At 46.8% G+C, this 13,215-nt stretch overlaps 1 long non-coding RNA gene across 1 annotated transcript; it reads right to left on the minus strand.

Moving 5' to 3' along the window:
• Positions 1-639: 639 nt before the first annotated feature.
• On the minus strand, positions 640-2,778 carry LOC106866156. The gene is made up of 3 exons (XR_001406079.2): positions 2,637-2,778; positions 1,001-1,203; positions 640-919 (listed from the first exon to the last, which is right to left on the minus strand). It is a non-coding gene; the product is annotated as an uncharacterized LOC106866156 (long non-coding RNA).
• Between the last annotated feature and the right edge of the window lie 10,437 nt (positions 2,779-13,215).

Genomic DNA, 13,215 nt, shown 5'->3' on the forward strand with positions numbered 1-13,215 from the left:
CAATTTGCATTGATAGATTAAATGTATAGTTGTGTTTTCATTTGGAGTTATCGAACAATGTGGTTATTGTTGTTATTTGTTCTTCACGATAGATGATTCGGAGTGCGATTGTACTGAGTGTCGTGAAGAAGTTTGTATCAACACAAGCCAAGGCAAGTGATACCTTTGATCATCTAAAATTCTATATTTTTGCATATGCTACTTTGTTTTACAAATTGTAAGAATGCATGTGTAGGTCTTATTCTCTATAAAGAATTTTCAAAATGCGTTTGCAAATTATTAGTTATGACTTATGTAGTATGCCTACAGGTTGTTTGTCATGCCACCAATTACCCTAAGCTATTACTTGTATGATTTATAAAGTGCTTGCTACATTATTGTATTGGGAGGGACCCAAAACTATTTTTGAAGTATTAAGTGCTCAGTTTTAGCCGATATATGTTTTGCAAAAATATTTTCAAAATAAAACCAAAAAATGTTTTCCACTGGGCGGAGTGGTATGTCTGACACCATTTTTGGTTGTCGACAAGGGCAGCATCCAGTTCGGCTCTGCAGATGCTCAGGATTTCGGTGGGGACCGTCGTCCAGTATCAAAAAGTTCAAGTCTTTTCCAATGAAATCCAAAAGCTTACCTGTACAATCACTTGCTATTATGGCTCTAGTTTAGTCGAATAACTAGCGGGAAACCCTTACTTGGGTATCGTCATCCGGAGAGGGGCCAATGTGCGACTCCGGATCCTTACGGGTCTGGGTCGCCAAGGAATGATTTTCATTAATAAAAACCTTCTCCATATAGATAGGTTCAAATGTTGTACTGTGAGAAGTCAAAAGTATAACCGACCATCATTGTCATCACACATCGCTATTTTTGTAGTCCTCTTCCCTTGATCTGGTAAAACTTGTTCCACGTGTAAGAGTACTACACGATCATTATTATCAAGAGCATAAGCATTACTAATAGTCACATCTTCATCAACAATAATATTGACAATGGTATTACCTGCAAAGATATTTTTCATCCAAGCATCACATTGCTAGTATCCAATGGGGTTGCCCCTCTATGCACAAGTCATCAACAAAAATGGAATTTCCTGAAAAAATAGTGTGCGAGGTTAAAATTTGATATGGCGACACAAGCCACCTCTGCAAGTGCTTGGAACCTGCGCCCACACGCTTTGGCCCACCATAAACACCTACATACCTCTGCACATGAACAATGTCCGGAAATTTTAGTTGATTTTGACGAAATTTAGTACAGTAGTATAAATGCAAGGGTAGAAATTATAAGAATCAAATACTTGCCAAAGCCACCTATAAAACTATGTGGGGCCTGCTTGCATATTATACACACATGTACATTTTGTGGTAAGTGTCCCAGAGCGCTTGAGACTCGAGATGAATTACAATATTTATTTGACCAATCTCACACCTGCATGTATGCACAAGTGGTTGTGTGTGTACATATGCAGATCCTCTCGAAAACTCAAAAAATAAAATCAATGTAGCTCATCTTCACATGAACTTTGCCAATCAAACTCTAGTTGATATCGAGCGAATTTGAAAAGTCAAGGACGAGAATTAAATTCCAAATGTCAACTTGTATGTAAGCCACTTCTACAGATAGGTGGGACTCCATCAACTGCACATTTTGGTTTACCAATAACAATTATGCCATCCATATTCTTTTGAATTAAAAAAGAAATATAGGGCGTGGTCGATTTGGAATCACGAACCACGTATACCTAAATTTTACTAAATCCATTTCTTCCCTTTCCAAATGGCACCCAAACATATACTCCCACCATCTCATATTAAGTCACTCAAATTTGTCCAAATATGGATGTATGTCTGAAAAGTATATAGATACATGTAATAGAAAACCACTTAATATGGGACGGAGGGAGTAGTTCGGAAGCTAATAGGATTCCTGAATTGGATCCAATAAGTATTTGAAAGTCATACAGTGTGCAAGTGAATTTTTGTTGAATCAAAATGCTGACCAAATTAAATCAGGGCGGTCCACGCGGCTGTCTTCATATCATCACCCTTGGGCAGATCCGCAGATGGTCCGTGCCTGAAACTGTAAATGACAGCAAAGAACTTGCAGCGGTGTGTATATAGCACTATAGCCCACATCTGGTGGTTGGAGCCCGACAGAAAATAGTGCAATTCAAACGAGATGGACCAAAACCTGAGCAATGACTTTACAGAGGACGAGGTCACGAGGATGATCACTACAGGACGAAACTAATTCACTTCTTAGTCTGCGGAAATCATTGTCCAGTCCAATACCTTTTCTTGTACGAACAGAAAGAGGACCAAAACATGTTTTTCGTGCGATTTTGGTTTGCTCGTGGCTCCGACCAAGCAAAGCGCATCACGTAAAGCCCCAAACCGAAGCCCTAAAAATTAACCATGTTTTCTGGTTCAAAAAAAATTTAACCGTGTTCCACATAAATTCTGCACGAAAAAGACCGGATTCTTCCAAAATAAAATCACGCAAAACGGATTCTAATACTGTACTACTTGCGAATATCGATCTGGAAAACTTCCCGTGCCGCAAACAAATGAACAATGGTACTCGAGTACTCCGTAGTAGTACTTTATAGATCTAAAATAGATAGATAGGCCATTACCTTCAAAGAGAAGTCCCGGTACAGTAGCAGTACTACAACCCTCTGTCGCCAGCGCAGATCAAATCGATATAATACACTCCCTACTCGAGATTAGAAATTAGATCGACAGATCATACGTACCGCTCGCCATTAACGCCTTCCCTAAAACCCGACCTCCCCATTGGCAGCCAAGCAAAGCCCATTAATAATTGCAACCGCAAGTAAACAAAAACACATCGATCCCGTCCGTCCGTCAATCTGGGGCCCCACCCACATCGACGCGACGTAACATAGCAAAGCGATGGCCCACGGCCCATCCGTCACGAGGCCCCATTGGCCCTCGCCTCTCTCGACGCCGACACGCGGGCCCGACCGGGCTGTTTCTTTCTTGGGTGCTCGTACTACATGTAGCAGGTGGGGGTGTGTGTGTGGCGGGGGGGGGGGGTTTAAAAAAAAAAAAAGCAGGTTGGGGGGGAGGATTGTTTCGTAGATTCCCCGGGATACGGGGACGCGCTACGGTCGTCACGTCGCCGGATTGTCAGTGAAACTGACGGGGCACGTGTCAAATCACGATACGGCGCAGGCATCACCTGGGGGTCTAAAGCTACCGCTACTCTTACGTACTACGCCGAGATATACGGTGCGGAGAAAAGGATTAGATACGCGCAGGCCTACTACGCGGCCAGGACTAGTACTAGAGCTACTCGGCTCAGAGGTGACGTGGCTGCTGTTTCCATTTAACGTCACATCCATCCATCAGCACCAGCGAGAGAGAGTGAGAAAGAGAGAGAGAGATAGAGATGGGGGTAGTAGTACGAACGGCGAGTACCAGTACTGGACTGGATGAAAGGAACTAGTCCTCCGTGGGTGAGCTTTTGTTGTTACTGTAGCCTTTCCTGTAGTGCCAATGTAGCCGCAGGCAGCATCCATCCAGAGCTACTTTGGAGGAGGAGTAAAACAGGGCGATCGATACCCCTACGGCATCGGTCGAGCAACAGTATCCCAATAGTGCCGCGGCACGTGGACTCGGCCGGCAGGGGCCACTGTGCAGGCCACGACCGGGCTACTGTTAATTTGGAGCTTCATGGCGTCAGGGCTCAGGGGAGCCTCAAAACACATCAATGGCGCGCCGTACACATCAATGGCTCGGCTCGTGGTCGATGGATCAATGGTCGATGCAATGCATGGGCGCAGAGGCAGAGCCATCATAAGTTGCCCTGTTTCATGGTAGTACGTACTACTAGTATAGGGGTGGAGCTTGGACATTATGACGGCCGTAGAGTTATTCTCGCAAAGCACGGATGAGACGTCCAGGTGCTGCGTGGATCAAGTCACGATTGAACCTACGTACGTACGTGCTCAAAGCATGTGCGGTCTAGTTCGTGTCGTTACCATCGATCACTTCCAGCCGGCCCTCGTCCTGTCAGGCCGGCCGGACGGACGGACGTACGAGATCACATTCACGGCATGAATAGCTCTGTCGTCTGACCGTATGTACATACCCTCACGCACGTACGGTACGTAGTACGTACGCACTGTGCAAATATTTCCCCTGGTCGATCGATCGCCTCATATCCAATTCCGCGCCCCGGCCGGCGACCTGTCACGACATGTGGCTGCAGGGAGGCTCGGTCGATCACAGGCGATGGTGCCTCTGTATACAGTCTGGAGCCATGCATGCGGCTGTTTGTTGCATGATTTCTTTCTTTCTTTCTTCTCTCGCCTCCCCACCACCAGTCCTCTCCTCCACCGGGCCATGAAGCTTTTGTCTTGCGTGGCAGAGGAGAGGTGTGTAGTAGTGGCGCCTCAGAGGGGTGCAGAGTGCAGACACTGGCATGCACGCGGCACACGTTCGGTTTTGGACTCCATCTCCATGGATCCCCTGCCACGCGATCTTTTGCTTCAATGACCCATCAGAGCCCAAAAGATCTGCGACCAAGATCACTGAGAGAGAGAGAGATGGGAAGCAGAAGGCGCCCGAGTTTCCCGTCGAGCCCATGACACGACGTCCCAGGGGGGGCAGCCGCAGAGAGCCATGGGCCGGGCCACTGCTGTGTCCGTGTCCGTGTCATTGCGTGTGTGTGGATAGGACCCCACATGTGCGCGGCTGCGTAGGGCCGTTGGCAGGAGGAAGACGACGTCGTCGCAATGATCGGCCGATGACTGCTGCTGCAGTGGAGATTGGGGGTGGGTGAGCCGGAGGCATGGCTCACGGGACAGCTCTGCTCGCCCCATTGATGCGTTATGGCGTTCGTAGTACGTGCGTGACAGGCCGGGAGGGAGACCGGGGAAAGTTTTGACGCTTGATAATGATACGAGCGAGTCATATAATCTGGATCTTTTTCACATGTGCGCACACCACTAAGTACAGGTCCAACATGATGGTCCTCGCGGTACCTTTTAACGCTTCTTAGTTTAAACAAATGAACTAGTTTTTTAAAAAGTTGTATCATTTTAAATTTTTAGTTCATTTGGTTGAACTAAGTAGGGTCAAAAAATATCCTGAGGGTCAAAAATTTGCAGCTCTACCACCACGGTATACGTGCCACCTTTATACCAATAGTAGTACGATGCTGCCTCTTAGGGATTCGTATCGTGTCCGTATTTTATGCCCAACGAATGAATCTACTATCTGTACCAGGAGCATAAGATACTACTCCCTCCGTCCCATAATGTAGGGCACGCACGCATTTCTAGATCCTTAATTTAATTAATTAAATATGTATATTTTTAGCAAAAAATACACCATTAGATTCCCTATAAAAAAACTTTCTAATGATATATTTATTAGATTATTTAATTTATATTTAGTTCGCTAAATTAACAATCTAAGGACATCATTCAAGGATGTGCACATAAAAAACGCCCAATTATCAACGTCCAGTTAGGTTTGGCTGCGCATTTTGTCGATGAACACTTGTAGTATTAATGTCTAGTATTAACTTGCGCTAAAACGGCGACAAATATTTAAAAACGGAGGGAGTATTTCATACACTACTACAAAACGGTCTATATCTCACGGGACATTAGTAACGGATCGGGCGCGACCGTTAGTGATGAACAACATCACTGTCGGTCGAGGCTTCGACCGTCACTGAAAAACAGACGGGGGTCTGCCCATCCCCGCCCAGCCATACATCAGTGACGGTCGCGTTCGGGCGACCGCCACTGATGTACCATCATTCCCCACGAGAGTCATCAGTGACGGTCGCTGAATGGTCGACCGTTAGTGATGAGTGGTACATCACTAACGGTCGCCCGAACGCGTCCGCCACTAATTCCCAGATCATATCAGTAACGGTCGCTTCTAGCGCGACCGCCACCGATGTTCTGTACATCACTCGCGGTCGCCCATACAACGACCGTCACTGATGTCACCCTCGTGATCAGTAACGGTCGCAAGTGTCCCGACCGACACTGATGATCAACCCGTTTAAATGCACTGGACAGAGCCGCAGCTGGTCGTGCTGCGCGTCTTCACTGACCAGCTGCGGCGCCTTCTCCTCCGACGATGGCGGAGCGCTGCCAAAATTTCCCATGGCTGCCGATGAGCCCAGCTGCAGGTGTCTCCTTCCTCCTCCCCCTTCTTCCTATCTCCCCCGGCCGGCCCCTGTCTCTAGATCCGGCCACCGGCCTCCGGTGAGCTCCATTTTGGAGCTCCGGCCACCGGTGAGCTCCATTTTTCGAACCCCAAGCTTCCTTCTCCCTTGCGAGCTCTCTCTCCCTCCTGATCTTTCTCTCCGGCCTCCAATTTCTCTCCGAATATCCCCAGTTTCAAATTTTTAGTTAGCCCCTTAACCCCGGTTAATTAACACCTTAATCCCCTTGTTAATTATTAGGCTAACTATTTTGCTTTGTGTTTTTCTTGTGTATTGTGTTGTAGATCGAATGACCGTTCTTGGATATACGCCGCAGAAAGAATACATGCTCGTTGGATAACCGAATGGACTGTCTTTTTTGGAGTCGCCAAAGGTGATATGGAAACAAAAGGTCTAGTGATGATGTGTTGTCCATGTCGCAAATGTGGAAATACATGCATGATGAAGCCTGAAGATGTTCAGATGCATCTGCTGGCATCGGGTTTTGTAAAAGGTTATTCACGCTGGACTTGTCACGGGGACGATGCGGATGATGTCGATAGCGGTAGCGAAGATGATCATGTCCTGCAGTATGATCTGGCGAATGATTCCGAGGAAAAAATAAGGGTCGATGACGAGGCTAATGTGGCAGGTGAAGGAGCTCGACGTGGCAGGATTGCCGAAATGCTAGATAACCCGTACCTCCGGGACTAGCTGGAGGACCCCGAAGATGAGGCAGAGTGTACTAAGTTCAAAAAATTGTTGGAGGACGCAAACACACCCTTGTATGATGGAGCTGGCGAAGAAAGCAACGTGTTCGAAGTAACGCTCGAACTTTTGAGGCTGAATGCAGCATCATGTTGGTCGACAAGGGCTTAGAGCTTGTTGAGTTACCTTGCTTCGGTTTTTCCACAGCCAAACAAGTTTTCCAAGAGCACATACGAGACGAAGAAGATTACATGCCCGCTTGGATTAGATTGCATGAAACATCGTCCAAACAACTGCATGGTATAGATTGGAGAGTACGAGAACCATGAGAGTTGCCACATATGCGGTGCATCGAGATACAAGAAGAAAAATGCCAGACCTGGCGAAGACGATGGGAAAGAAGTGATGAAGGGGAGGCGGCAAATACTGTCTGGTATCTTACGGCAGGTGGCCGATTTGAGCGTTGGATGCAGAACTTTAAGGACACGAGGTATGTCGTCCATCACGATCCGGCACAGACAGCATTCGATCGTGACGGGCACTACCGTGTGGAGGAACCTGGGGTCCTAAGACACCCTGCCGATGGGACTCAGTGGAGGAACTTCGACACGGCATTTCCAGATTTCGGCGAGGAGGCCAGAAACCTGAGGCTCGGTCTCAGCACTGACGGGATAAATCCTTTCGGAACCATGAACAACAAGCACAACACATGACCAATGATCTTGTTTGTCTGCAACCTTCCTCCATGGTTAATCATGAAAAGAAAATACATCCACCTGTGCATGCTCGTACAGGGTCCAAAGCAGCCGGGAGCTGACCTAAATGTGTATCTGCAGCTAGTGAATGATGAGTTGAAGCAGCTTTGGAACCCTGGCAGAGTGGTTTGGGACGCAAACAGGAGGGAGTACTTCACGATAAGAGCAACGCTTCTGACAAGCGTGCATGACTACCCCGCGAATGGAAATACCTCATGCCAGGTGACACGTGGCTACAAGGCCTCCACAAAGTGCGGGGAAAACACGACATCCGAGAAGTTGCCCGCTTCATCCAAAATTGTTTACATGCGCCACGGAAAGTGGTTGGATGCTAAAGACCCTTGGAGGGATGACAAGGAAAGGTTCAATGCAAATCTTCGAAATTGTGAACGATCTTGAAATAGTCCCCGGAAAGATTAGTGCGAAGAAATATAAGAAACCGGAAGGCGTCGTGTGAAAAATGAGGTCCGTATTCTGGGACCTGGAGTTATGGGCACATTTAGAATGCCACCACAACATAGATGTCATGCACGTGTAGAAAAATGTATGCGACAGCGTGCTGGGGTTGCTGATGAACATTCCAGAGAAGACGAAAGATGGATCCAATGCACGGAAGGACTTGGAACTCATGTCTATCAAAAAAAAGTTGTGGGGCCAAGATCAAGTGTCGGCAGCCGACAAGAATGGTTTCGTGACGGTGACCACGCGGTGTCGTCTTGGATGTTACAACCTCTACAAAGATGAGTTGCATAGGATGTGTCAGTGCCTGCAAAGCATTAAAGTTCCATTAAAGTGCCTGCAAGGCATTAAAGTTCCATTAAAGTCAGAAAGTTCCATTAAAGTGCCTGCAAGGCATCAATCATCTAGTTGACAAGAAGAGTCACAACTATCTGGCATGAAGTCTCACGACTGCCATGTCATACTCGGTTACTTCCAGTCGCAATCAGAGGTATCATGAAGCCGCACGTCAGGGAGACAATCATGAAGCTTTCTGACTTCTTTGACAACATCTCACAGAAGTCAATCACCGTTAGACGATGCCAGATACTGCAGGATAGTATGATACAGATTCTGTGCGAACTTGAGATGTTCTTCCCTCCAACATTCTTCGATATCATGGTCCATCTAATAATCCACATATGTGATGAGATCTTGTCCCTAGGGCGCTCGTTCCTGCATAACATGTATGGCCCTGAACGATACAACGGGGTTTTGAAGCACTACGTTCGTAACAAATCGCGTCCAGAATGTAGCATCGTGGAAGGTTTTAGGGTAGAAGAGTGCATTGAGTTCTGCACTGATTGGTTGGCCGATCAGAAATCAATAGGTGTTCCCGAATCACGGCACGAGGGCAAGCTCGATGGCGAAGGTGGCCTTGGACGTACATTCCTTAATGTCTATGAAAGAGGAAGGAAAGCTGACTTTGAAAGAACACATTACGTTGTGTTGCAAACTGTCGATTGCTGCAGGCCTTATCAGGAAATGCACATGGAACAACTGCGAAATGAAAACCCTAAAAGAGGAGAAGTCTGGATCCACTGGGAGAACAGTGGCTGAAGAATTATTGGTATGGCAGGAGACGACCAATGAATCTGAAGAGACGGTTGCATGTTTGTCACGGGAACCTGCTTACGACGTTTCTACTTGGCAATCATATGCGATCAACGGCTATAACTTCTACACTGCGTCTCAGGACCGTAAAAGCACGTATGAAAATAGTGGTGTAGTCATGACTTCTGAGACCGCGACCGACGACAACAGCAAAACCAAAGCGTTCTTCGACGTTATCGAGGAGATCTGAGAATTGGAGTACTCAATCACAAAGATCCCAATGTTCCGTGTAAGACGGACCAAAGGTGACAAAGAAGAAAGTCACAGGTTCACGACGATGGTGCTACCTCCTGAGATCCCTCGTGAACAAGTTGACGTGAGAAAAATCCCGGCAAGAGAGGAAACATGGGTCTTTGCTAAACAATGCAAGCAGGTATTCTTCATAGACGACCCGGCAAATAAAGGATGCGTCGTAGTAAGAAGAGGGAAAAGAAACATTGTTGGAGTGGACAGAGTTACTTCACAAGAAGACTACGAAGGTTTCCATGATCCGACGACCGCCGCGGATGACGAAGAAGCGGAACGCACGATAGTAACGAGGAAAAGGAGAGGGAAAAGAAGAAATGATGGGTACGAGAACGAGAAAATACCACAAAAACCTTACCTCAAAAGCACTACTGCGAGGAGTCAAGTTATGACTTACCGAAGGAAGGAGAAGATCTAGTAGTCACATTGTAATGTACTTGTATTGAATTTGAATGCAAACTTTGTACTAAGTGAAATTATGTGTGGTGGATGTACTTTTGTGTATGCATGTTAGTACATGGCTTTGTCACTCCCAAAAATTCAATCCAAATTTAGCACAAATACTAGACAAAATGCATGAATTTATTCATCAAACTTTAACTTTTTTGTTTCATCTATTGAATGTGACAAGTACATGTCCTAAAACACTCAAAAGGACATGTTTTAAACGTTCATGTAATTTAAACTGGTACAAAGCTCAACAAGTATTGGAACACATCAGTAACGGTCGCCTGGTTACTCGCCCGTTACTGATGAGTATAGGCACACATCAGTAACGGTCGGATAACCAGGCTCCCATTACTGATGTGTTGTTGGGCATTGCTCATAGGAGCACATCAGTGGCGGGCGCGTTCTCGCACGACCGTTAGTGATGATTGCAGGTACATCAGTAACGGTCGCCTTGTTAAGCGCCCGTTACTGATGTGTATAGCGTATATAACTGCGACTTGAGAAAATTATCGGTTCATTCTCGCCCACGCATCCTCAAACAGAGCGACCAGCGGGGGGCATCATAACCCTAGCGCGGGCGAAGCCCTGCCGGAATCCGCGCCACCGCCGCCTTCGACCCCCTACGCGCCGTCTTCCTCCGCGCCGTCCGAGCCCGACACCGCCTGAGCCTGACGCCGCCCGAGCCCGACACCGCGTCGTCTTCCTCCGCGACGACCCGACCCTAGGTGCGCGCGCTCCCCTCTGCCTCCGCTGTTAGGGTTAGGGTTAGGGTTAGAGGAAGGTTTCTTGTTGTTAATTTGTTGCTATCAAATTAGTTGATGTCAAATTAGTTGCTGTCAAATTAGTCGCTCTCAAATTAGTTGTTGTCAAATTAGTTGCTATCAAATTATTTGCTATCATGTTCAAAACGAAGAGGTGTTTTGTATCCTCAGGATGTGAAAATAGGAATTTGTGTTCACAAATACGTCCTAATAGACTATCTACTGTTAGTCAAACATATACATGCTGGAATTTGATATACATGCACTGGAATTTGATATGCATGCTGGAATTTGATATACATGCACTGGAATTTGATATACATGCTGTTTATATTTGTTTAATTGGGGTTAGGATTTAATTAGGTTTTGATTTTAGGTGTTTTATATGCTATATATACATGCTATTCAAAGATGGGTTGTTTGAAAGCTATTCTAGGTATATGGGTTATTGTAATTAATTCTTTTATGACATTACTATATCGATTTGATGCTAGATACATGCTGTTCATATGCTATATAAATGTTGTTTATATGCTATATACATGCTACATATGCTAGATACATGCTGTTCATATGCTATATGATTATGCTGGTTTCGAGCTCCTAATAGACAAATTTTGCTAGTGTTTTGGCATAGGTCATGCCGAAATTTTCGACCGATATATATTTGATGGTTTTGATGGCATAGGTATGAAATGGGCAAGAGTAGCAGAAAATCAGTTCTTGAGGACGTAGCCCCTGAGGAGGTAGATCGTATCGATGAAGAGTCTTCATCGGGAGAGCAAATTGCCAACTCTGGCAGCGATCATAGCTCTGGCGATCATAGCTCTGGTTCAGAAGAGCAAGCCAACGAGCGACGGGTGGAAGAGACTAACCCGCAGTCATCTGCTTGTACGGCTAAGTCACAACTTGAGGGAGTTTTGCTGCGTGGTCACCCGACATTCTGATACAGGCCGCCCACTATCGCGGTAGAAGGCACAAATGACCTTCTCAAACACCTGTGGATCCATTGCACGTAAATATTGCAAAATCACCGACGAGTGGAATGACATCTCTGATGTCGTTAGAAACACGTGCATGGCGGATGTTGAAAAGAGGTTCCAAGTCAGTGACAAGTGGCGTGAGCGATTCCGAGCGTCGGCCGACATAGCATTGCGGAATAGTCTTGCTACTTGGAAAACCACCGCTAGAAAGTGGATGGACAAACCCTATGCCATCGTCAAGAAGAAATGGCCATCGATAACTGATGAGGCCGAATGGGAAAATTTCAAGAAGAAATCGTCTGACCCTGCCTTCATTGTGAAGAGCGAACGTATGAGGGCGTTGGGCATGAAGAAACCGTTGAACAACAGGCTAGGGAGTGGAGGGAAAGAGGGGAAGAGGAAGGTCTGGCGCAAGCATGACCGAATGCTCGAGGCGACAGGCAGGGTGCCTCCAGTGCATAAGATGCTGGAGGATCAACGTGCTAGAGAATATGCACGTTAGCACATGACACGAAAGGAGTGGGCGGGAATTGAGCCAATGCAGCCGCCTGTTAAAAATTTTGCGATAAGAGTTCACGTGCATTAATTTGTTTTCGGTGTTAATTATGACACTCATCCATATATACTCACGTTGGTCATGTCTTATGATAACATGAAAATGCCCACAAATGGGAGGAGAGCAAGAGGTCAGAATGCTCCGCCGACTCCGTGCAGATCAAGAGGTGGGAGTCGTCTATGACCGCCGGCTTGCAAAAGGCTGAGCACACAGGCCGTGTACAAGGGGAAGGCGAAGGGGCTTGATGGGATGATTATTTCCCGCCTGCTCCGAAGCGAAGCAGGGTCCAGAAAAAGATCCCCGCTAGTGCTGAAATAATAGAACAAGCTAAGGCGGAGGCGCGAGAGCAGGCATCTATGGTGTGTCAAGAGGTGTCAAGAGAATATGCAGTGCAAGCCGTCCATCATTTGGTGTCTGCATTGGCCAAAGAGCACCCCGCCCTTGACGCCATACTCGGGGGAGGAGTGGACGGTCTGAGAAACCTCTTTCCTCCTCTTCCTCCTCTTCCCCCGCGAAAGACCACCCCGCTGAAGAGCAACGCCGCCTCCGACACACGTATGGACGAAGATGAAACCTACACCCCAGTTTATAGCCCGGCTCCTAGCATGGACAACCCCCCCGCTAGCCAACTGGACCCAAGCGAGGGCATCCGGGATTACGATCCGGGTCCGAGCGACAACATCCTTGTAAGCATACTTTTCAAACTCTTTTCACTCCTTAGCTTCATGAATAAAGATCTTACACACATATGCCTTCTTTTTGTTACGCGCAGGCACCGGTGAAGTGTCGTATTCATGTAGACAAGCCTGAGAAGCGTATAGGCGCCATTGGCCGTCTGATGCCCAGACAATCACCGCCACTCGTGCACGGCATTCTTATGAATGACACACAAGTGAGTGTGATGGTGGACTCCGTCGTCGAGGAGCATCGTGATTATGCTATCCAGCTACCT

The sequence above is a fragment of the Brachypodium distachyon genome, chromosome 2, assembly GCF_000005505.3.
Source record: "Brachypodium distachyon strain Bd21 chromosome 2, Brachypodium_distachyon_v3.0, whole genome shotgun sequence".
Taxonomy (NCBI): domain Eukaryota; kingdom Viridiplantae; phylum Streptophyta; class Magnoliopsida; order Poales; family Poaceae; genus Brachypodium; species Brachypodium distachyon.